Source organism: Thunnus albacares, chromosome 23 (genome assembly GCF_914725855.1).
Source record: "Thunnus albacares chromosome 23, fThuAlb1.1, whole genome shotgun sequence".
Classification (NCBI taxonomy): Eukaryota; Metazoa; Chordata; class Actinopteri; order Scombriformes; family Scombridae; genus Thunnus; species Thunnus albacares.
The window spans coordinates 25203969-25229638 of NC_058128.1; the positions used below are offsets into that span (position 1 = coordinate 25203969).

Below are 25670 nucleotides of genomic sequence, written 5' to 3' on the forward strand. Positions count from 1 at the left end.
CGATCTTCATATGGTTCTGTCTGAGCATGCCGAGTTATGGGCAGACTGCCATGAAAATGACATTCATATTGTGAATGATGATGCTTTCATTCCTGCCAAACACACTGAACTTAGCAACTGGAAAAGGAATGATGTGTTTGAAGAGGAGAAAACTGTAGGCCAGAAATGCGCCTCCACAAAGTGGGTGTGCACACTCAAGGAGACACCTGATGGTGTTGTACCTAAAACTAGATTAATTGCAAGTGGCTTTGAAGAAATTAACACTCATGAGCTCCCAAAAGACTCACCTACATGTGCCTCAGAGTATCCAAAATCATGGCTGTTATTTGTCAAAAGAAATTGCAGCTGAACTCCATGGACATTAAAGCAGCCTTTTTACAAGGTAAACCTGAAATGTCTATCTGGCTCAGAGCAAAGGAACTCTATGGAAGCTGAAAAAGTGTGTTTATGGCCTAGCAGATGCTTCTCTGTATTGGTACAACAGAGTGAAAGACACTATGCAGCAGTTGGTAGTTACTGTGTCAAAAGTCAATCCAGCAGTGTTCTACTGGCTGGATGACTCCTGCAATGTGACAGGAGTCCTTGCTTGTCGTGTGGATGACTTCATCTGGGGTGGTTCAGAAATGTTCTCCACAACAGTCATGCATCACTTGAAAGCTGCTTCTCAAGTTGAACGTGAAGAACACAACAGCTTCAGTTACACTGGAATGGAGGTTCACCCTTTGGAGGATGAGATACAGGTACAACAGAGTATGTATATAAAGAATCTGCAACCCATTCCTGTGGATCCCAACAGAGCCACACAGCAAAAGGCTCCTCCAAAAGACATTGAAACTGACATGCTAAAATCGAAGATTGGGCAAATATTGTTGGTGGCAAGGCAGAGTGGACCCAGCATAATGTGTGACATATCCATCCTGGCATCTAGTACAAAGCACGCTACTGTTCAGACCCTGCACTGTGCAAGCATACTTATCAGAAAACTGAAATCAGAAGAGGTGACTTTGAGGTTTCAGCACTTGGGGAAAGACAGCTCCCTGAAACTGGATGGAGACACTCAGGATGGACACCTGATCACGCTGATGGGAGAGAATGGAAGATTCTTGACTACAGTGCTGCTTGAAAGTTTGTGAACCCTTTAAACCTTTTTGAATTTTCTCTATTTCTGCATAAATATGACCTAAAATGTGATCAGATTTTTACAAAAGTCCTAGAGCTAGATAAAGGGAACCCAATTAAACAAATGATAGAAACAACAGGCATGACAAGCAATACTCACAAACACTGTCTCACACACTATCTCACCATCTCTCACACACAAACATGAAGTGGATCTTGAGGTATATGAATGAAGCAGCAGCAGGCATTGCAATGGATTCAGTCCCTCTTGTTATGAATGATTGATGGGAAGTACGATTAAGCATAATTAACAGGGAGGAACTACTGCAGAAACACATAGCTAGCAGTCCTGGATGCACCTCGTTACACTTATGCGTTTCAGGCACTCCAGATCAGAGGAAATCAGTTGTGTCCAGCCATGTGACCACAGCACCCACAGGCCAAGTGATTCATCACTGCTCATCCATATGAAGCTTATGACCAGAGGGAAAAGATGTCTTAGTCTCAGTCCAGTAGGACAACCTCTGTCTGTAATCCATGGAGCAGAGATAGAAAGCAGGCTAGTTGGCATTTTCCTGAGTCTGATATTTGTCAAAGCACAACTAATGTACTTCATACAAGTGTTTTTTCCTCAACAATGGAGACTGACCACTGTAATAAGGAGACATATTATGTTGTAAAGGGTCACTTTAGTTTAGAATTGGTTTTCACCAGACCCTGAGTGTTCACTGGAACATCTTATGAGTCACAATGTCCGCTGATGATCAAAAGTGGTCTTTTTTAATATATTCTAAACGTCTATTAGAATTTAGAAATGTTAATAATATGTCTAGAACTGAGCCCATCATGAATATTCACTGACACTCAAAAGTGGTCTTATAAAGATGTTTAAATTTTGACCCAGAATGGTCTTGGCTGGATGTCTTATGGTAAGACATAGTCACAAATGTCCTCTGATATTCAAAACCAGTCTAAATTTAGACCCTGTTCTTAACATTCAGAGTTGATCACAAATTGTCTTGGCTGGACATCTAATAGTGTGTCTTACATGACCGTCCATCACTGTCAGGTCTGGGAAAGATGTTTAAACTTGTGCCCTGTCCAAAGTCGATCAAAAATGGTCTTGGCTGGACATTGACTGTAATCGTGACATTGATGTTCAATAGTGGTCTTGAAAAGATGTCTAAATTTTGACCCAATCCTTAATGTTTACGGGTGTTTAAGGGGAAACTTAAGTATTTTTCAACCTGGACCCTATTTTTCCATCTTTTTGTGTCTAAGCGATTAAAGAGGACAACATTTTTTGAAATTGGTCCAGTATTGAGCAAGAGCGCTGCAGCCAGCAGGCGCGAAACGGGCTGCAATGTAATCCGATGGGGCAATTGCATACCATCAATGTACATCCACTAAAAGTGCTTGTTTTTGCCACTGACAGGCTCAAATTGTTACCCCAATCACCACTACTCACTACCCCATCCATGGCTCTCTTCTGATCCACAGCCACCTTGACGCAACTTCTGCTGCCTCGGTGGCCATCTTGATGGCCCTTCGCCTACTGGCCCCTGTGATGCCCAGCATGTTGTGGGCCCTGCAGAGGGACTGGCCTGTAAACCCTCTGCAAGCTACCTCAATGACTCGCACCTTGCTCGCCAGCCCTTGCTTCGGCATTCTACCACTAGCTCAGTGGCTTCCGTGATCAGCACCATGTCTGGCCTTAGTGTTGTTGTGGCAACAGTTCTGGGAACTTGGTTGCTTCCCCAGGTCGACTTTCAGCTCCCAGTCAAGTGCCGTTGCTAGCAGACCAGAGCAGGTGGTCTGAGCAGCTGATGTTAGCTTCTCCACAGCCTTGACGAAAGTGATGGTCTTCACAGGGCAGAGGCGCTTGCAGTGACTAATTCCACTGCAGGTTGTGTCCACTATGGCCTTCAGGACTTGGTCATGGTGTGGTAACACCCCTCACCCAGGGCTTTCAAACAGCAGCTGTGGATGTGCTCTAGGGTCTCTCTCTTCAGAGGCCTTCCCCCAACAAAAAAAGTTGGATGGGCTTGGTAGAACATCACAGACCGCCTTGATTAAGAATTTTATTTGATAGTGCTCAGCTTTCCATAGCTTGGCCCATGAGACTTGCACCATTTGCTCCCATCTTGTCCAGGCTCATGCTGCTGCATTCCAACCATCCTGTTGGCTCGCCCCTTCTCAATTGACACACGCACCACATTCTGGATCAGCAATCTCTTGTCCTTCCCCTGCACCTTGTTATAGTGAGATGAGGTGAAAAGATGTTTCAATTTAGAGCCTCTGAAGATCATTAACAGATGATGAAAAGTAGTCTTGGCTGCATGTCCAGATATTACATTTGGACATAGACAGTATATGATGTCCAATAGTGTGCCGATGGAGGTGAAATCGATATAATCTACACGTCCACACAATGTTAAGTGTTTGCTCGGAATATTATCAGAAAGTGTGGGCTGATAGAGGTGGAAAGTGCATTTACTCAAGCACTGTAAAGTATTTAGGCACAATTTTGACATACCTGTGCTCATTTGAATTTTTTCATTTTGTGCTAATTTATACTTCTGCTACACTACATTTCTGTGATATATTGTACTTTTTACCCAAGTACATTTATGTGACAACAATCATTAGTTTAGATTGCAGATTAAGATTCTACATACAAAATTTATGTTTATAGAGTATAATGCAATGTTATAAAGTAGATTAAATTACCCAGTATAAACCATAAAAGCAGCTTCTAAATTTGCACCACCTCCAACAACTACAAAATAAAAAATGCCTCTTACTTGTTAATTCATCAGTAATAATAATATTATAATACAATTATATAACAGAAAGATGCCATTTTGGATATTTTACTTCTGTGTTTTTTATGTATGTACAATAGAGTATTTTTTACATTAGGTACTGTTACTTATACTAAAGTAAAGGATCTGAGTACTTCTTCCACCAATTGGTACTGACTTATTGTGTGTTCATGTGCAGGTGAGAGGCTGGGAAATCTAAGATATGAGAGTTGGCTGCTGAACAGTGTATTGCTGAGCTCTGTTGCGGGAAAAAGAAACACAAGAGATACAAAAGTAAATATAAACAAGTGAAAATGTAAATTTGAGAGCTTCTAACATGGTTGTTTTATTACTTTACTATATTTGCTGTTTTAGAAAAGTAATGACCTACAATATAATGGATGATTAAAAAAACAAATACAAAAAATTCTCTGTCTCAGCTTGTCTACAAAAGCTCTTCCTAAAGCATGTTTGTGTATGTGTGCCAGCAGGTGTTATGCATGCAAGCCATAATCTCTTTCTTGCAGGTACAGTAAGGAGACAAACAACCTTTCTCTGGAAGGTCACAGTGGGTTACACAAACAAGCACTGATTTTCTCTGAGATCTCTGTATAATTTGCATGAACAAAATTACATCCCTGCTGCACATTTGTCTGCCTGTCCCCTCCTCTCCTGCTTCCTTCATGTTGTTCAGCACTGTCTCCTTCAGTCTGTGCAGAGAGGCTGCTGTGGTCCTGACTGACAGCTCAGCCTTAATCCTCAAAGCCTGGTCATCTGCTGCAGAGCTGCTCACTCCACACTCTGTTTAATGAATAGTTCCTTGCGCAGACTGAGCCATGATTTATAATTGACAATGCAGGTATTCAGGAGTGAACTGACTAAATTGCCCAACCTTATTTACACAGTAACCTTTGAGTTGAGATTATTTTGTCACACAACAAGTGTACAGAGTTATGCTGACGAGCAATCACCACAGCCTGGCTGATCTGGTGATGTCAGCAAGAACACTCTTGTCCCAACTGCAAGTTTAGTGTACTGTGTCCTCCTGATCTCACAATTGGGAGCCCCAAATTCAAATGAACTTGGTGTACTTTGTACAGAATTAGGCCTTGACTGTACTTGTTCTCTATATCTCTGGAATTGTTCATATTCCTTGCTTGATCCAAATAGACTTTAGATGGTGCTGTTGACCACAGTGGAACTGTGTGAAACTTCAGATTCAGGTGCTGCCAAATGCCACCTTTGACAGTCAGTTAGATAGCATCATGGTGGGGAGGTAAATCAGTTTCAACTTTGGTGAACATGCAAATTCATGCCATTAACCAATGAAGGAACAGAGCCAGAGAGTTCAAAACAGGGCAAGCTACAGATAGGTGATACATTAAAGGAAAAACTGGTATGGGCCTGAATGCTTGACCCCTACAGTGAGGGGATCTGGTGGCTCTGTTATGTTGTGGGGGGCATTTGCTGGTATGGTTTGGGTCCACTCATCCCCTTAGAGAGAGGGGTCACTGCAAATCAGTACAAAGTTGTTCTGAGTCACCATCTTTATCCTATGATGTAACATTTCTATCCTGATGGGAGTAGTCTCTTCAATGCCCCAATTCACAGGGCATGATGGGTCACTGAATAGTTTGATGACTATGAAAATGATGTGAATCACATGCCATGGCCTATGGTGTTCCTCAGCCTTGGCATTGATTCTAGTCAAGTCTCTGCAACTGGATGAACATCATTCTTCCAAAAGATATTCCCTCATTTGGTGTTTTGATGATAGTGGTGGAAAGCACTATCTAACACATCAGTCCAAAATCTCCCATAGGTGTTCATTGATCTGGTGAAGGCCATAGCATATGATTCATATCATTAAACCAATCAGTAACCCCTCATGCCCTGTGAATTGGGGCACTGTCATCCTGGAAGAGACCATTCCCATCAGGGTAGAAATGTTTCATCATAGGATAAAGGTGATCACTCAGAACAACTTTGTATTGATTAGCAGTGACCCTTCCCTCTAAGGGGACAAGTGGACCCAAACCATGCCAGCAAAATGCCCCCCACAGCACAACAGAGCCACTGGATCCCTTCACTGTAAGGGTCAAGCATTCAGACCTGTACCAGTTTTTCCTTTAATTTGTCACCTGCCTGTAGCATTGCCTATTATGTGTGTTTCACCAGTTTTAACCCTGCTTTGCCAGAATATAAACTGTTCCACAATAGATGTATGGTCTTCTATTCAGAGACAGCAGAAAATGGTACATCTCTTGAATAAATGTATTGTTTGGATAGCAACCAAGCTATCTAGCAAACCAGCTGGGAGTTGTTGTGACTGACTAGCAGTAGCATGTTACCAGCTGACTACTGTGTTAGCATTTAATGCTAATTAATTTTTTCTGTGTAGGTCCGCATGGCCACGAGGGTTCATGTTGATTCAGTTGACATACATTTTGTCATGTGCCCATGTCCACACAGATGTCCGCAAAGGGGTCCACACACCAAAATTTGTGACCTCCATGAATGTCCTTTAGCTTGCCAGCTACAGTAATTTGCTAGCATGTCCTTGCGAGTTGTCATTACGTCACCAAGCTTTTCACAACACCCATTATGCAAGGAGGTGGTTGGGGTGGATAGTGGGTGTAGTGCAGGAGACCTGGGTTATGATCCTGGGTCATGTGTGTGTCCAGGTTTAGGCAACAAAAGTACTTTGGTTAAGGTTAGTCAAATATTGTGGTAAGAGACTATGATCTTTCTCTAAACTTAACCAAGAGCTGTGAGTGCCTTAACATAACTGGAAGATTAATAAGGCTGTAGATGCGTTGACTGGGTATTTTATAGCAAGATTGGACATTTTATTGAAAAACAAATGAAATACATTATCAGTGAACATGTCAGTATCACATTTTGCAACTTTCCAGGTACATTTTGTGATTTTCCAGATACATTCATTAACAAGATGTCCTCATTATGTTAATAGGAAACATAATCTGGGAGGCATAACATTTACTTCAAATTACTTTCTGTTGCAGATTAGTTGTATATAAACCTAATTTGTGGGAGACTTGCCTAAGCTAACAGTTATCAACTGTCAGAGCTATTTTCTTACAGAGGACCTATTATGCTCATTTCAGCTGTAAATTTTTATTTTTGGACTCCACTAGAGTAGCTTGAGATGATTCACAGTTCAAAAAACTCCTTGTTTATCTCATACTGGCCCCTTATGCAGCCCCTCAATATACACAGTTTCTCTTACACTCCGTTTTAACTCCTGTCTCTTTAAGGCCCCCCTCGCGATGAGCCCACTCTGTTCTGATTGGTCAGCTTTACGTATCAGAGTTGTGTAACTTCATCGTCAATGCAAACCAAACATTTCTTGCTTTACTGCTTCAAATTAAAAGCTTCTCAATGACTAACTAATGAGAGCCTTTTATTGTGAAGAATTTACAGGAAGTAAAAACGTGTTCCTCACTGAATTAGCAGAGCTTCGTTAGTGCCGCTACAAACCGGCCGAAACAACAACATATGGAGCTATTTGGAGCTATTTGTTCAGCGGATCAGTTAGAAATAATGCAGGGAGGAAGAGTACAAGCAGAAACAGCCACACTGAGATGTTTTATGAAGAGCTGCAGACAACCAGCACACCTCCAACAGGTAAATTACTTATTTTACTTTGCTATGCTGTGTAATGGCGTCGTGGCTTTGTGTAACTACTCGGGAGCGGAGCAGCAGACTCAGGTGCTGTGCACATAGCAGATGTCCATATAAAGAAATCCGTCATGAACTGATGTCAGTTCGGGCCAAAAGTAGAAAAAACTGTTGGAAACTTAGCGTTCAGAGCAGTCTGAAGGTGCTGCTTTTTGCTCGCAGGGATTACTGCTACATACGTTAACCTCGTTATTTGACACGTCGGCCACTTTTAACATGAACATCCAACATTATGATGTTATATATATGTCTGAAAATAAGGAAAAGCATAATACGTCCCCTTTAGTGAAACTGCTACTACAACAATTGATTTTGGGGTGTGTTCTATTTTGGTATGTTAAATTAAATTGAGTTGGCAGACAATGTAAGTCCAAAGCATACTTTGCATATATACTTGGGGGGTTAGTTTTTGTTTAAGTACAGTCCAACATGTGGAATGGAGGAGCTAGAGATTGAACCACCAACCTGCTCTACCAACCCTAACGCTAACCCCCTAAACACCAACCTCAAATTGCTCTGTATCTAATGTTTGAACTATTTGGAACCAGTCCAAAATAAACAAGGCTTATTAAGCAAGCAAAATATACATTTTTGTTTCTCAAGTATCTCCACTGATCCGTGCAGACAGCCATTATAATAATTCATTCTCAGTTAACTACATGCCTAACTTGACAATTTAAAGATGCATTATTAAAGTTTAATATTCCAGAAGTGACATTCATTTCATAAACTTGTCAGCAGGGGATAGAGCTGCATGACCCCAGTCACACTCCACAGTTCACAGCGAGGTGTGTACTCTGCCAGGTTAGTTCACTGTGGTCACTATCATGCAGCCCCTCAGGTGTCTGTGCTGACTTCCTGACTCACTGAGCTGTGCTGCACTCATGTTTACCGATGAGATGAAGTTGAGGATGAGCATCAGGGACACATAGCTGAAAACATACTCTGACAGCCTCCCAGCTGTACACACTCCTGAACAAAGAAAGCTGGAGAATATTTGACTAAACACATATTGGTGAGCCCTTATAATGTGAGTCCTTTTAAAATGGGCATTAATGCCATTGACACATTAATGTAGACATGCGTCAACATATTCCCATGGATTCCCATGAGTGTCAGAAATGCCCTGTATGACAAATGGTGTTAGGCTCCTTCCAAAACAGAGTATAGCTACACAATCCAAGCAGTTAGAGAACAATATCATGCAGTTATCCATCCTATATGACGTGAAAAAGCTTTCTGAAATGATCTCCTGAAGTCAGAAGTCAGAGATGAAGCACTTTTGCTTTTATTCATTTATTTATTTGTTTAGATAAAATAAATAGGGCCTTTAATTTTGTATATGAGTGATGGTTTATGTTTGTGGTTTATACTTAATCTACCAAAATACACATTTTCATATCCTTCTATTAGAAGTGACAATCACTTCTTCTAACAACAGTTTTTTCTACAATGACCAACGGCCACACTCTTATTTCAACTTTTAACTTTTTTCATTTCCATAAAGTGTAGGGACTTAAAAGCAGAAGAGTCAAAATTGAAGCAGTGGAGACTCAGATAATTTTTAGTCCCCCAGTATGGATCGAGCACTAAAAACACTGGATCCATCCACATCTTACATCATGATGACATCATCAGGGTTATTTTCTCAGACTTTTTTCAGTACACAATCCAACTTTTTTGTATGTATAGTAACAAATACAAGATCACAGGATCAGGCCCACATATATGTAGTATCAAACTTCTGGTTTTATTTGTATTGGAGGTCAATTTCCTTATGATGATCATCATCACCACTATATCACTGCATGATATAAAACACTGACTCATTCCAGTAGATGTGTTTTGTGCAAAGTATTGCTTTTGTCACTGAGGACTGAAGGAGGAAATGTGAGATTGAAGCCCAGTTGAAAGGCTGGATGCTGAGTTGTGGCTCATTAATATTCATGGGAAATGTGAACGAAATCAAATTTGGACAGTCTAGGCCTTAAAAAAATATTATTATCCTCAGACCAACACATGGCTGTGATCAGTGCAGGAGAGGAGGGATTTAAGTGGCATGCAGTTGGATTCTTATACTGACAAGTGTGTCACATGGAACAGCCTACAGCTGCTTCCACCTCTGGCAGAGAGCTGTCCCTCTCTGGACATTGATGATGTGATGAGGACAGTAGGCTGCCACAAGCAACCGCATCCTTTAAGACAGCTGTGGATTATGGAACTTGCTCTTCTGCAGTCTTAGCTTTCCAAGTTCATTTAGCGCTCCAGTGGGGGATAATAGCTGTCTGCTTTACAGCTCTGTTGGATTAATGTGAGGGAAACAGGAAACCATGAGAGCTAGAGAACTAAAGAAACATCTCAAGCATACAAAAAAAACAAGGTAACAAAAGTAAAAGGAACGGAACAGACAGGAACAGGAACAGGAACAAGGTCAAGGTCAAGGTCAAGGTCAAGATGGCTAGAACATGAGAGTCCATGGAAACAACTATGACGAACAAAAGAAATGGACCAGTAAGTGATGTGTCTGATGAGGGAATGAAATGCAGGTGAGGGATAGGCCAGGTAGCTGCAGGACTGATGAGAATTAGGAACAGGTGTGTAGATGGGGAAAGGAGGGAAAGTCGAGGGCGTCTGGTGGACAGTTTGAGGATGTGTCTGGGGAGTAGGAAGAAAGTACATGACCTGGGAGAAGTGAGCAGGGACTGGATACAGAAACAGAGAGTAATGCAGAGGGCTGGGGATGAGAGCGTGTGGCTGCAGAGAGGGACTGAGGAGCAGATTGTGACATACATGACCTTTCTGTAATTGTTCATGTCTTCCAACATACAGGCAATCTGGATTATTTTATATTCTAACTGCAAAATACAACTCATGAGGTATGATTTTTAAATATCCATTTCAACTGGACAGGATCAGTTAAACAAAATGACTAGGGAAAAAATCCTTGGTAATGAGCGAGAGTGATATATGAGGACAGCTGAAATGATAATATTAACTGAGCTGATTAACAAGGCTGGGTTTGAATAAAAAAAAAAATGTAATTTCATAGAATTCTTGTGGTATCTTAGGTGGTGCATTTAGAATATAATGGTTGTGTTAATCCACTCTTTGCTGCTCTATATTTGTCCATGTAGATAATCCTTTTTTGCATGTGAGCTTTTGCCTCAGCTGCTGAAAATAGCACTTGCATCCCCTTCTCCCCACTTCCATTCAAAATGGATGGCGGAAGAATTGTGCCACATCTCCAGCACATGCAGTCAAGTGCGTGAGTCACAGTAGCCCGTGGATCAATCTGGCAGAGCTTTGGCTTAGAGGATTCGTCTGTAAAAGCCACTCTTACTCTGTGATCATTTCGCCTTTTCACCAAAAACTCTTTTAAATAAAGGTCATTCTGCTCTGCTGGCACGTAAAACATGGTTAACAGTTTTATTGTTCACTAGGTTGAGGTTAGAGAAAGGTGGTGGTCTTGGATAAATGTTGAGAAAGGTGACATGATGCAGGATGAGTTTAATGTCTCTATATTGAACCAAAACCACCATCTTTCCTTAACCAAAATATTTCTATAGCCCACATTTACTGTAACAACATGCTGAACGCAGGACATGATCCAGATTCTGGTCCTGTGTTTTCTATGCCCAACATCCAGCCTGTTGTCCTCTGTATGACTTTTGTTCTCAGGAGTGGATAGTTCACGTTTCACATACATCTGACATTTTAATATGGGCATCATTATCTTTCATAATTGCTAATGCAAAGTAGCTGTAATGAACGTAATTACAAGGAGACAATTGGGAGCAAACCCTCTGCTCTTTGTGGTATTATATAGGATTTAGACATTTATGCACACAATGTACAATATATTGTATTAAACAACTGTCCATTGTCCATAATTTTCAAATGTACATTGACTTAAATGCATAATGTACTGTACATAGAAGCATTTCTGCACACTGTGATGACTAGCAAATGAAGAGGACAGAGCAGATTGATTTCAGAGCATAGTATTTCTATTTGGACTGGCCTTGATGAAATGAGAGGGAAGTCATTTGGAATGTATTGGGAGTGATTCAATGAGACGTAACCACCAATGGTCTTCACTTCAGACACACACACACACATACACAGAAAGATTTCGATTTAGTTGACCATTATCTTCCTCTTGATAAACTTTATGCTATTGGTGTCACTCGGCAGGCATTATTTTGGTTTAATTCTTACTTCCATAACCGTTATCGTTGTGTTTCTTTTCATCATCAATCAGATTATTTAACTGTTGAAAGGCATGTACCACAAGGACCTATCCTTTACTTTTCTCTGTTTTTATCCTAAAATTTGTTCAAATTGTTCTGTTCAGTTATATGCAGATGATGATGTTATATACACAGCTGACTCTGATATAACTAAAATTCAAAGCTCTTTGCAATCAGAATTTTCTTTTGTTCAAAAACTTTTTTTTTAAATAACAATCTCATATTATTCAAGCAGAAGTCTTGCAGCATGTTGTTTGGGACTAGTTATAATCTTAATCATTCACCTGCTGAGCTGGCTATTAATGTTACGTATGGGACTTCACTTATTAACATTGATAAATTTAAATACTTGTGACTTTGGATTGATTGTGAATTGTCTTTTAGGCCTCATATTGACTTTATTAGAAATAAAATAAATGCTATATTGGTCAATTAATTGTCTTACTCTCCAAGTAAGAAAACTAATTGTCCAACAGTTTTTATTTCCTGTTATTGATTATGGTGATATCATATACCAGAACACCTCAGAATCCCATCTTCAACCTTTAAATGTAGTCTACAATAATATTTGTAGATTTGTCCTGAGGTGTCCTTAATGCACACATCATTGTTTCATGTACAACACACTGAACTGGCTACCACTTCCCTCTAGGAGATATTTTCATTGGTTGCTCTTTGTTTTCAAGTACATTTACTCTAACTATTCTGTATACTTAAAACATTTTTTTGGTTCCATTCGGTTCATCATATTCACTTAGACACACTCAACATCCTTTTTTCTGTGCCTAGAATTTGTAAAGTAATTGGGAGATGTGCTTTTAAGTTGAAAGCACCATCAGATTGGAATAATTTGCCTAACTGACTCATATCAATTTATTCTTTCCATGACTTCAAGACTTTGTTGCTTATCCACCTTAAATCTACTTGTTCTTGTTTTTGATTGTATGTACCTTCATATTTGTCCATAAGTAGACTTTATACTTTGACATAATGTTATTTGATCTATTCATTTCTTTCTTGTTCATCCTTTGTACAGATGACTCATGTAACAGATGTAGCAGGTGGGGTTTGGGATGATGAGAGAGCCCTTATGTCTATGTGTATGTCCATGTTGATGTTATCATGTTGATTGTTTTTTTGTTATTGTATTGTATTTATTTTATTTATTTATTTATTCATATTATTTATTATTTATTATCTAATATATTTTGTTTTGTTTAAATATTGTGACTTTTTATTCTCTGTGAGGACACCCTTGAAAACGAGATGGTGCATTTCAAGGGTTTATCCTCTATTTAAATTCTGAAATAAAAATAAAATAGATCTAGACAGACTGCAGGTTTTGGCAGCAATTTGGTTAACTTTGAGCCGAAGGGTTACAGGAGCTTTTTTTTGCAGACTCATGATGACGTGTGCTGCAGTCAGCAGCTTGGTGTTATTTTTAGGCCGGACACAGGGTTGAGTGTGGACCTTATCGCTGTCCTGGGGGTCACGGCAGGCAGACAGCAGGTCTGAGAGGCAGATGTGTGTTTGGAGAATGGACTGGGCTCTGAATCAGAACACAATTTAGGATTTACACATTTAATGTGTGTGTTGTTGAATTTTCATCTGTGATGCACACACAGTGCAAGGGACTGCCTAATTTGTTACTGAGGAAAAAAAGCGCAGAAAGTAGTAAAAACATTTACTTTATAAATCAGCTTTCTAGAGCATATTTCACAAAATGACATGAAAAAGTCAAACATATCACTAACAGTAAAATAACAAACCAAATGTATCAAACTAAACAAAGGCTACACAGGTGGGTCTTGAGCTGCTTTTAAAGGTGTCCACAGTTTTGTCACTTTTCACTTCCTCTGTGATCACTCATTTTAAATGACAGTACAGTTGATCTCACAGCACAGCTTGTCATCAACATGTATTTTTGTTTATTTTGTCTGACGATGTCGTGATCATAAAATAATGATTTTATCAGCAGCTTGGTAATGACTGCTGGTCAACATTGTATTTATGAACTGCAACCAAATTTTTACTCATTCCCTTTATCTGACAACAGAGACAGAAACATATTTGAAAAAATATATACATGTATTTAAAATGAGAACAACTCTATCGGTAATTCAGCTTCAGTATAACAAGATGAATGCACGCTAGAATGGCAGCTGAACGCAACTCAACCGGATCCAGTGGACTTTGGCTGTATGTCTCTCAATCAGGATACTGTGGTCCACAGTGTTGAAAGCCCTAACCCTAAAAGCCTCATTTCTATTAAATGAGGAGTAAGGAGACAATTTCTAACCTTTGTGACAGAGTTAAAATTTCCTGTAGCTGCTTCACAATAAAAGCCTTCCAGTGGTGTGGTGGTGGAAAGATGAAGCAGCAGCAGAAAGTGTTCAGCACAGATTGTATTAGAAGTATTCTCAATACAGCAAGAGACTGAGAGAAGCAGCCCAGTGATGATTTCAGAGCGTCACTACCTGAAAGGAAAAGTATAACATTTTGGAAAATACACTTATTCTCTTTCTCATGAGAGTTAGATGAGAAGATTGATAACATTATCATGTCCAACAGTGGTATCAGTCTTCTCATCTAAGCATAAGCACATTTCTTTAACCATTTGCAGAAATTGTACAAAGAAATCATTTTAAAAATGTTGGCTCTGAACATAAACTGCGTTTTGCAGAATTGTCCATCAATCCATCATTGAGTTGCACCAGTAGAGTGTGAATGTTTGGCACTGTGTGATTGTGAAGCAGGGTGTTCCTCAGTCAATCTGAAAGTGGACATATTATGCCTTTTGTGAATTTCTGTTATTTATATAATGTTATTATGTTGGATGTTAAACATGGTCAAAGTTGAGGTGAGATTATGTAAAAATGTTCCCTGTAAGACAAAGCGCAGGTTTCAGCCTCCTCTGAACATGGGGTGGGGTGACGTCAGCTTGTCACATGTCCATAAACAATCTGTTCTGTAATCTTTGTTGCTGAGGTGGTTGCTAAGGTTTTTCCATGTGTTGTTTGTATTGTCCACTCTCTTGTTCCACATCTGATTCAGGCTCCAACATGTACGGATGTATTTAGGGCTGCTGGATTATGGCAAAAATCACAATCACTATTTTAGTCAATATTGAGATCACGATTATTTAACACAATAACTCATTGACCTCGGAAACACCATGCCTTTATTGAACTGTTTTTTAAAAAACTTGTCTCTTTAACAGTGGATTTATTTGAACTTTAAATATATATTCAACTGAAAAACAAACAAAACAACAATAAAAGACATATAATATTAATTATTATTATTATGTATATATATATGTACACACACACACATACAACACATACATACATGCGCATATATATATATATATATATATATATATCATCCATACAATCCAATCAAGTTGGATTAATGGAGCAGCCCTAGATGTATTTGAGAAGTTGCCATTTTGAGTAAAGAATAATAAATAAAAATATGGACATGGAAATGTGCATGAAATGTCCCAATTGAATTTTCCTAGATAATAAACGGTTAATATAAAATACTGTATAACAGTGGAGATGTCTTTCAGCTTCAGCAGTAGTATAGGAGGTCTAGAGCAGAGCCAGCCTTGGCTCATGTTGCTTTCTCTCTAAAAACAGTATGAGGAGATGCACAGTATATCAACAGCTCTGCTCCTGCCAACTTAGCTTCATTGTGCTGCACTGTAGTTTCCAGCTACAGATCCTCTCACTCTATCTTTTACAGAAACAGAGGCTGGAGAATACACAGTATTTTTCAGTGCATAATTAATTTGAATGGTGTATAACAATTACTCATCTCTTTATGCCTTCCTTTCACTTGTAGAACAGAGAATCTTGGCTTTAAGTGCTGTGGCAGTCTATCTGTGATGCATCATACAAGGACGGATAAATCCCTTCAGCAATATAGATGCATGTGAGTCACATTGATGAAAAGGCTGTATAAGTCAGCATGTGTACAGCTCAGTGTGGTAAACACTGTAATCTAACTTCAGTAGTAGCCTGGCAAAATATCAAATGTAAACTGGCAAAGAGATTCAGAAGCTAACAGATACTCTGTGTGAACAGTGTGTACAGCAGCAGAAATCGGTAGCATGCAGGCAGGTTTGTTCTATGTATTTGTACCTGGTTTATTTATTTTCATAGGTTTAAGTTAAGCATCTCATCATCATCTCTTCATGAGCTGAAAAACAACCATATGTGGTGTTTGAGCCTGAATTGAAGCGGTTCAAATGGGCCTTTTAGTTCTTTCTATTCGATATTTTCATGTAACAAAAACCTCAAATGTCTAAAAATGAATGCAAAAAGTGCCTATTACATTCTATTCCTTTTCAGTGAGCCCTCTGGCTGCTGAAGCCCAGGACAGTTGCCTAGCTTTGAATAATGGAAGCTCTGGATTTTATTCTCGTCATGGTAGAAATGCCACTGAAACAGCATGTTGACATAGTAAGTGGAGATACATGATGCAAAATATGACATAAAACATGTTATATAACATGCAAAGAAACTTGGCAGCCAGCTTCTTATCTTCAGCATGGGGCTGACATATCTTGCCAGCTGAGTGAAGTTAGTTTCCTCATATTTTGCACAGAGCCATGCGTAATTGGAAACTCAAAGTCCCATCTCATGGTTGTCTGCAACAGCAATTCAGAGACTTCAAAGCAGTGCCACGCTACACCTCACCAAATCTCCTCACAGAGAAACCCCTCCTCCCTGTCTCCTCCCTAGGACAGACAACACCCTCCCCACCCCCACCCCCACCCCCACCGCCACCACTAACTATACTGCACATAGTTGCATATTCATGATCAAGTGATAGGCTAAACATTGCAATCGCTCACATCATCTGTCCTATCTTTTATGCTGGGAGTATCTGCGTGGGTGTGTTGGAGAGTCTATAGGACAAGAGTCTGCAGTCTGCAAGCAGTAGCTCACAAAAAAGCCATAAAATTGGCATTAAATGCCTCAGTAAGTTTTAATGATTTTTCCAAAGTAGGACACTCTGGCGGAGACAGCGTCTTAAGATAATACACTAAGGTTTGTTCGAGTAAAAGAAAAATGCATATAAACCTCCTCAAGTAATCATTAGCACTAGTCATGTATATTGTCAGGGACTTGAAGCAAAATTCAATAAGAGATCAATAATAGAAATCAACTTAACAACAATTCTTTAATTCCTTCAGTTCAGAGATCTTAAAATGACTTGGGCTGCATTCAGACCAAAATCAGCCCTGCGTAAAAACAATGTGTTGGTGGGGGCGTGTTGTTTAAGGTACCAATGAAACAATGAAAAACCATCCAGGAAGTCATGTTGGAGCTACAGATTAATTCATTTAAAGGTTTATCAGACACAAAAACACAGCACAGTGGTTTGTAATACTCACAGACAGGATGTTACAACAAATGTAAACAGCATGTATGTGATTGGCCAATGCAGCACCTTGCTGGATGGCGTTGCAGCAAAAATTGACCCCGGCTCAACTTTTCTGCCAGATGACTCTTTATTGTTTTGTGGACCCCACTGCACTGGCATCCCTGCTGCATCAACACACTGCCCACATTCAAATGAAGGAATGACTTTGACCACATGCTAATATTTACTTACAATATCCTTGTTTTTTCTTTTTGCCTTGCTGTTGTTACTGAATATCACCGCTAACTCTAATGGTCTCCTTGTCAATACTGTAGAAACTATTGATTGGTATTCAATATAACATCTTTTGAACCCGTCCAACCAAACCCTGTATCTTAAATATTTGCATCAATTGAAAGATGCCCATTTTACTAAAACCTCAGTGAAACTACTGAATATGGCAGCACACACTATAAGACAAGGTTTTCCTCCAGGGGCCTCAAAAGCCTGGATTCTATGTATGTTTACATTTCTCTGATAAGGATCTCTAGTGTCCATGTCCATCTGTCAAGAGTATGGCATGATGTTTTTCTAGAGCCTCAATACCTTGTGAGGAAGAGGTTGCAGTACATGGACACAAACATACAACATACAAAAGTGTCATAACCTTAAGAAAAACCAAACCACAATCATTCTCCAACCCTAAGTAGTTTTTCTGCCTGAACTTAACAATCAGTGGCAGATCAGGAACAGTCATATGAATCAATGGTGATTGGTGAGATGTTTGGATGGCAGGGATGAGTATGTTATCCTGTCCATGAGGCAGGAATATGTTAATATTGGTTGTTTTTAAAGACAATAAGAATATTTTGTTGTTTAATTTGTAGGAATTGTAATGTACTGTAGGACTCATCAGAAGTAAAGATACCTTTGTGAAAATTCAATACCCTATTTGACATGATTTCTAGAGGCTACCTAGTTTTTAATGGTTTTAGTCATTCTGGTGTTCTTTGCCTCAAACAACGGTTGCATGAACATAATTTGTTGATCATGTGGTCACTCTTTCTTCATCCTTAGTTTGTCATAGACAGTAAAGGTGTGTATGTAATTCCAGTGTGTGTGTGTGTGTGTAAGTGTATCTTCTATACATTTAATGCTGTATGTGTTGCCATTGCAGCAGAGGATGAGGAGTCCACACTGCATTTTCCTCCCATGAAGTCCTAGCTAACCGTTAATCCGGTTAGTTACATCACAGAGCTTCTGTATCCACCAGCTCAGAAATCTTCAAGTCATTTACCCTGACTGAAAAAAGAAGAAAAAGGAGAGAAAGCTTAGCTTACTTTGACCAACTGCCACATAAGATTTCACAGTGCACTGCTATCCCCCTAGTTTACTGTAATTAACTCAAAGTTAGCCACCTAAAGAGCTGCTCTCCTCTCTCTCTCCATCATATGATATGTGCTGGAGAGAATGCATTTACTCTGTTTAAGTAACTATTTTGCTGAGTAGACACAGCAGTACTAGAGGGATTAACTCCTTGTTGGTATTGCAGGGAAAACAGAAATCTGGAATATGAAGCATCATGAAAAACACATGGAACACTTTTTTAAGAATAATTCCTTTTATTCCTCTTATGTTTTATTCATATTTTTTTTCAGTAACATTGCACTCACCAATTTAATTGCTGAGATCTATGAACATGGTAATTACAGCTGCAGTGATTAGTTGGAAACTGATTAGTTGCCAACTATTAAATTAATCGCCAACTATTTTGATAATCGATTAATCATTTTTTAAGAGAAAATAATTAAAATGATCTGATTCCAGCTTCTCCAAATGTGAATATTTTCTGGTTTCTTTAGTCTTATATGACAATAAACTGAATATCTTTTGGTTGTGGACTGTTGTGGACAAACCAAGACATCTGAGGTTGCGTCTTGGGCTTTGGGAAACAGTAATCGACATTTTTCATCATTTTCTGACATTTTGTGGACCAAACAACTAACAGACTAATTGAGAAAATAATCGACAGATTAATCAAATGATTTCTAGTTGCAATCCTAATGCTGACATCACTAAACAGAAGTCTGACAAGCCAAGAAAACTGAGTCTGTCCTCCCAAGAACAACAACAGCATACTTCATTTGTTCAAATGATTAAAGGTGCAGACACAGCGAATCTATTGATGGATGTCAAGTCAATGGATCCCATTCATTTTCTATGGATAACAGGAGATCCGGCTATACAGTGCATGATGGTTACGGCACAGCGAGTTGAAGGACCACCTGCCGTTTCTGAATTTGCATATCACAACTCGACCTCAACTTTATGCAAATGACGTCCATCACGCGGATGGCTTGTGAAACTCAGATCAAACTATCAAACAAGGCAGTGCTGATCAAATATGAATCAAGATTCTGTTACTGCATTGCCTATTTTACCCCTCAAATGTTTTCAGAAACATACTTTAGTGTACTGTTTAGCTGTAAAATGAGAAAGTTTATAACGTGGCAGCCATGTTGAAAACATCAGAGCAAAAACCAAGGACTGACCAACTTGCAGTACATCACCCATCACGTCACCCCAGAGCGTTCAGTGGTCTGGTGCATCCAGATGCATCCTCACCAGAGTCTTTGTGTCTGCCCCTAAAATATGACAAAAAATTTACGTTTACCCAACCAGATCCCTACCATACCCTAACCAACCAGTGAAAAACAATGTCTTCATGTGAAAGGGGTTGTCAGATCAGAAACAGCCTGTGGGTCATTGTTAAAGGCATTTAGAAACAACATTTTCTCATTTAGTTTGGAGAACTTGCGGGAGACACGAGCACTCAGACAATCAGACAGGCAAGCAAAGAGAAAACGAAGATGTACTATGACTGATTATTAATGACATCTCTGGCGCACTCATTTTTAGAGTACATTCATGCTGAGACAGTTGAATTTGTGCATCTTTTTATTTCAGTTTGCATGCAGACTAAAACAACATTTTTTCTCACCCAAAAACTGAGCTTTTCCAAAACGGTCTGCAGAGTATAAATCTGCATAAATCAGTGTGTATGGGGAAAACAGTTTTTGCAAAACAACATGTTAGCTGAGGGTTGGGGCTGTGTGGCATAAAGCTAAGACGACAACTGCTCATATATGGTGAGAGCCTATAGACCAGTTTTCTATTGAGGACCTGTTCAGTCACACTGGATTTCTTTACACTTGTAGGCAAGGCCTCAGGGTGAGGCTTTAACTTGCTTTTCCAATGTTCTTTGTACAAACATGTGTAAGTACATGCATACACACACCAAAGGACGCCCAAATCCCTTTACAGTATCTGCATGATATGGTTGCTATAGGTATTGTTTACTCACCTTCACCAGCAGGATAGCAAACAGGGATTACACATTTCAACAGCCTGCTTTAGGCCTCTGAGAACAGATGTACCAAAGACCATAGTTTCATAAATCCCTCTATTTTACACTGTAATCAGATTACCTCTGGATGGATGCCAATGATTACCATGACATACGAGCACTAAGTGATACACAAACATTCCCTTAAGGTGGAGCTTTAAGAATAAAGTTTCCTGATTGTATAAAACATGTCCACATTAAGCTTTACATTGCTCCCTGTAAACTGTTCATTTGTTTACCTGCATATTTCAGCAAGGGTCATGTCTGTAGGACTGAACAAACAATTCAGCACTCCCAGGCAGGGCCACAATAGTTCCAGTACATTTGCTGTCACCATCTCTTTTTAAGCTCCATTATTCTCCACCATGCAACTGTAATTAAAGTTGGTTGAAAAATGAGTCAGTATATGGGGCAGATAAGAGGGGGCTGTGTGTGGGTGTACAGATGTTGAATGGAAGCATCACATGAGCCAGTCCTGCAGTATTCCTGTATATATACAGCCTATCAGTGCTGGAGAGTCCAGCTTTAGCACTGTGTGGCGTCAGGGTTTGTCACGTTGGCTCCTCAGCACTTCTGCTTATCTCCTCAGTGCATGCAGGCAGCAAGGCCGCTCCACAGTCTGAAAAACCAAGGTCATCTCCCTTCTCTCTCTCTCTCTCTGGCTTGTGAGAATAGAAACACAGTCCTCCTTAGATACTGAGGCATGTGCTGCTGACAAAGGACAAGCTGCTGGATGCTCAGAAAAAAAAGACAGAAAGTGTCGTTAGACATCAATGCTTCACTTCTTACCTCAGCTCAACTCAGTATATGTTTGATTTACACATAGAGTTTTTAGTCTTGATCCATCCAGGAGAAGTCAACATTTCCAGCCAAACCCCACTTCACATTCATATTCATGTATTTGTTAAGGTGACCCCTATGACATTGATACCCACATGACCCCTCTCTGACATGCCTCCTGTGGATGCACTAAAAGTTATGTACCATCCTTAACTACATCAGCATCTTAACTACGTCAGCATCTTGCTTAACACATGGCCTGATGAAGTTGTTCAAGGGCCCAGGAGCAAAACATTTATGGTTGGACCCTGATTGGATTTCTGAGCATTATGTATAGCCTGTGGCCCCCAAGTTCCCATCATGAATGGTACATAAAGCATTAGTACCACATAATCCTCCCTTCCCCAAGGCTTCCATATCAGTTTGTTTTTGCTAATTTCATTAAATACAACTTTATGGACCATGTGAGCACAATAACTAAAATAATTAACTGCATTTATAGGAATAAAAATTGACCTTCGAGGCAGTTTGAAAAAATAATTCTTCTTACTTGGTTTTTCTGGAGCTTTCAGCCACATCTCTTGGGCTTAATTAGCAGATACTCATTTGTTAGGAAGATTGTTAAAGGTGCAGTATGTAGAATTTAGTGGCATCTAGTGGAGCAGACTTGGCAGAAATGGAATATGATATTCACAAGTATGTTTTAATAAGTGTATAATCACCTGAAAATAAGAATTGTTGTGTTTTCGTTGGCTTAGAATGAGTCCTTTACATCTACATAGGGAGCAGGTCCTCTTCCATGGAGTCCGCCATGTTGCACCGCCACGTTTCTACAGTAGCCCAGAATGGACAAAGCAAACACTGGCTCTAGAGAGGGTTTTGCATTTTTCGCAAGTTTCACAGCCACCATTGGTTCTCCTACACGCTTGGAAGGGGAGGGGAGAGGGAGGGGTATTCAGTTGGTTGCAATCTGCAATCTCACCACTAGATGCCACTAAATCCTACACACTGGTCTTTTTAGGGGTTATCACATGACCTAAGTGTGGGGTTTTGGTCACATGGAAACAGGAAATTCATATTCAATGCCAGAGACTATTTTTGAACAGAGACAGGGGTTACCATCTCCTCCAATGCAAACCATCGAGTGACATCACACCTCACTACATCCAGCTTTATATACAGTCTATGGTCTTAACTAGCAGACTACTGGAGCGCCCCTTATCTGCACTTCTTTCTACACACCCACTGTATGCTTCTCACCACAGCTGTCATACTGTATAGGACCTGCACAGAGCAGCAGGTGTCAAACACACAGACTGTTATCATCCATCCAGTCAGACAGGGCTGCAGGTCACCTGACTACCAGATGAAAGTTCCAGCACTGTGAGAAATGGTGGGCACTTAACACATGGCATGTCTGTCACCCTGCTGCTACCCACAGCTCCACTGGCCTCCACTTCTCAGTTACCTGCCGTACAGCTTCATCACAGGGTGTAAACAAACACCCTGGGCAGCAGCAGATGCTTATACTCTCTGCTAACAAACCAAATCACAAGTTGTTTCTGTATGGCACTGCAGGATTACTGTTGAAAGAGCAGAGTAAATTCTGAGTAAGTCTGTTGAATTGACTTCAAATGGGAACTGGCGACTGGGTGGGAGTCTCTGTCAGAAGCAGAGTCTTTTTCTCTGTCTGTTTGTTCAAGTCCATCCCACTCATATCAACTCTCTCCGTCTGCCTTCTCCTCCTACATTTTTACTCTGGCTCTTACCCTCTCTGCTTCCCTCTCTCTCTCTGCTTTTGGAAAGAGACAACTTCCCTTTTTGAAATTTAAGCAGTTTCAGCCAGTCTTCAAGCTTAAAGTCTACAGACAATAAATCCTGGAGAAAACCCAGCAGTAGTATGAGGTCTAAAGAGTCTGCATCATATGCACAAAAGGAGGAGCAGTTGAAATCATCCAGAACTACAAATACTGATAACAGACTGAGATTTAGTGACCATACAGTTGCCATTGTAAGAAATCTGCACTGTCTATGTAAACTAAACCCATTTTGAGTTATAATATGAATATACAGTATTAACATGGATTAATATGCAAGACGGCCCCAGGGCAAAAGTCAGCCATAGGCCCCTATTGATCCCTCCATTTCTCCCACCCTCTCTGCATTGTGTATGCACTACAATAATTAGAAATCAGTTTGTAATAATTTGACTAAGCAAACATTTACTCAGCAATATGCAGCATGTGAGCACAGCATAAATTGAAATAATACAGACCTTGAAAGCAGATGAATCAAATATCTCCTTCTTTAACCCCAACCCTCCTTATTTTCTCTTGCTATGCCTGTCAAAATGTTCTGTTCTCTCACAGGCAGTTTACAATGATAACTGTGGCAGATTTGCTACCCAAAATTCAGTCAGTTTGAAACAATGGCTACTTGATTTCAGAATGAGGTAGACAAAAGCCAGCAGATTTTAGTAGCTCCAGTTAGCGAGTTAACTAACATTAACTAGGTGAGTGACTCATTTTAAAATGAGAACTCCATCAAAGGGTTTTAAACATGCATTTGATGGCTCCATAAATGATGCTTACATACATGCTTAAAGGATTTTTACCAAGTTACAAGTATTGTATGTGTATCCAAAGCCTGATATATCTTATTCCTCTGTGTCATAGAGCTCCATTGTTGTCCAAAAACTCCTAAAAACATGTCAGTGAGCCACACCGCTGACTCCAAAGAGTAATAACAGTGATAAGATTGTAAGTTCTTTGAGAAAATTATAATGTAGTACAAAATCAAGAGGTTGTGATGTGTAGCATAACAAGTTCCCGCTTTAGAACAATTTCTAAACAAGCTACTGTAGCCACTTCAGGGACATAGGAACATGTCACCCAGTGCATCAGTGTGGCTCATTGGTGTGTTTTTAATAGTTTTTGGACAACAACAGAGGTCTACGGCAGAGAGGAATAAGATTTAGCAAGCTTTGGATACACACACAATACTTGTTTGTAGATCAGTTCATTGATGGTTTCGCTCTGCACATGAGATTTGTTGACAATAAGAAAAATATAGAAAATTATCTACTTCTAAAGCCTTTAAAGCTACATGTCCTAGGCAAAATGTCAGCATCCTCACCAGATGATGATCCATGTAGCCTAACACTACAAGACCCTCCAAACTCTCTGTATATTGAGTATCACTCTTACTACAGCTCCACATACACCACCTCAGCATGTTGAGAAATCCAAAAGTTGAGCCTGCTGTGCCTGGTTACAGTTGCTGATTGGACAATGGCTGGTCAGAGGAGAGGTTTAGCGAATGGGTCAATGATCACAAACTAATTGCCACACAGTGAGCTTGCAGCCTTTGGCCATCCAAAGGGTCTAGGGTTCCAGGGTTGTTGGGGCTGAATGAAGTATTTTTTAAGTGAATTTAATTGAAATGTCCATCCTTTGAATTTAGAAATAATATAACACCAAAGACAATTAAGGTTTACCGTCCTTGACATGTTTTCCAAGTGGTTATTTCAGACCTTCATAATATTTTATTGTATCATTATTGTAACATGACAGACTAATCAATTATGAATTGTTCTTTCAAGTGTTTGACAATATCGAGCCCAACCATGGGCAATGTGATGGTAACACCCCTTTACATCCATCACATCATCTACCCCAGAGTATGTCTTTGCCCTCTGTCTCCTTAATCTAGCTCTCACAATTTAAGAAGTAATTACTTTACCGTTTCCCACTGCTGCGCCCATCTGGCCACTGTTCCCCTTCTCTCCTCACTCCTATTAGCCCCAGCCAGCCACCTATTAAGATAAAATCACTGAATATTCCAGATGTCATTCAGTGACGGGATGAGCAGTGGGAATGGAGGCACTTCAGACCTTCAGGTTCAGGATAGATTAATGTCAACAAGTCTGTAAGAGGAATAGTTTAGAGCCTCATGTTGTTTGCAAAGTAAGGTCATTTTGGTGGTCTCACATGATGATAGTTGAAGATTTAAGGTTTAAGATTAATGGCAGAAATGGGATTAGGTTTAGGCCAGGGTTGGGTTAGGTTTTTATTAGGGTTTCGAGTTTTGATGGATGGCTTCAACAGGTCAACCGACGACATGGACGGTTAGGGTCAATTGCGGGCTCGGGCTGTCAGAGGGGCAGGAGCGAAAAATATAAACAGCATCTGATACATTCAATGGGCCTCCATCAGCAGAGAATAACGATGCATG

General features: G+C 39.9%; 1 protein-coding gene and 1 long non-coding RNA gene across 3 annotated transcripts in view; one reads left to right on the top strand and one right to left on the bottom strand.

Moving 5' to 3' along the window:
- The window catches only part of tmem178b (transmembrane protein 178B), a 137768-nt gene that overhangs the window by 81872 nt on the left and 30226 nt on the right, over positions 1 to 25670 (top strand). The gene's annotated exons all lie outside the window — the stretch shown is intronic.
- LOC122975625 lies at positions 17136 to 22098 on the bottom strand. Its single transcript, XR_006400754.1, has 3 exons — positions 20897 to 22098; positions 19804 to 19896; positions 17136 to 18553 (listed from the first exon to the last, which is right to left on the bottom strand). It is a non-coding gene; the product is annotated as an uncharacterized LOC122975625 (long non-coding RNA).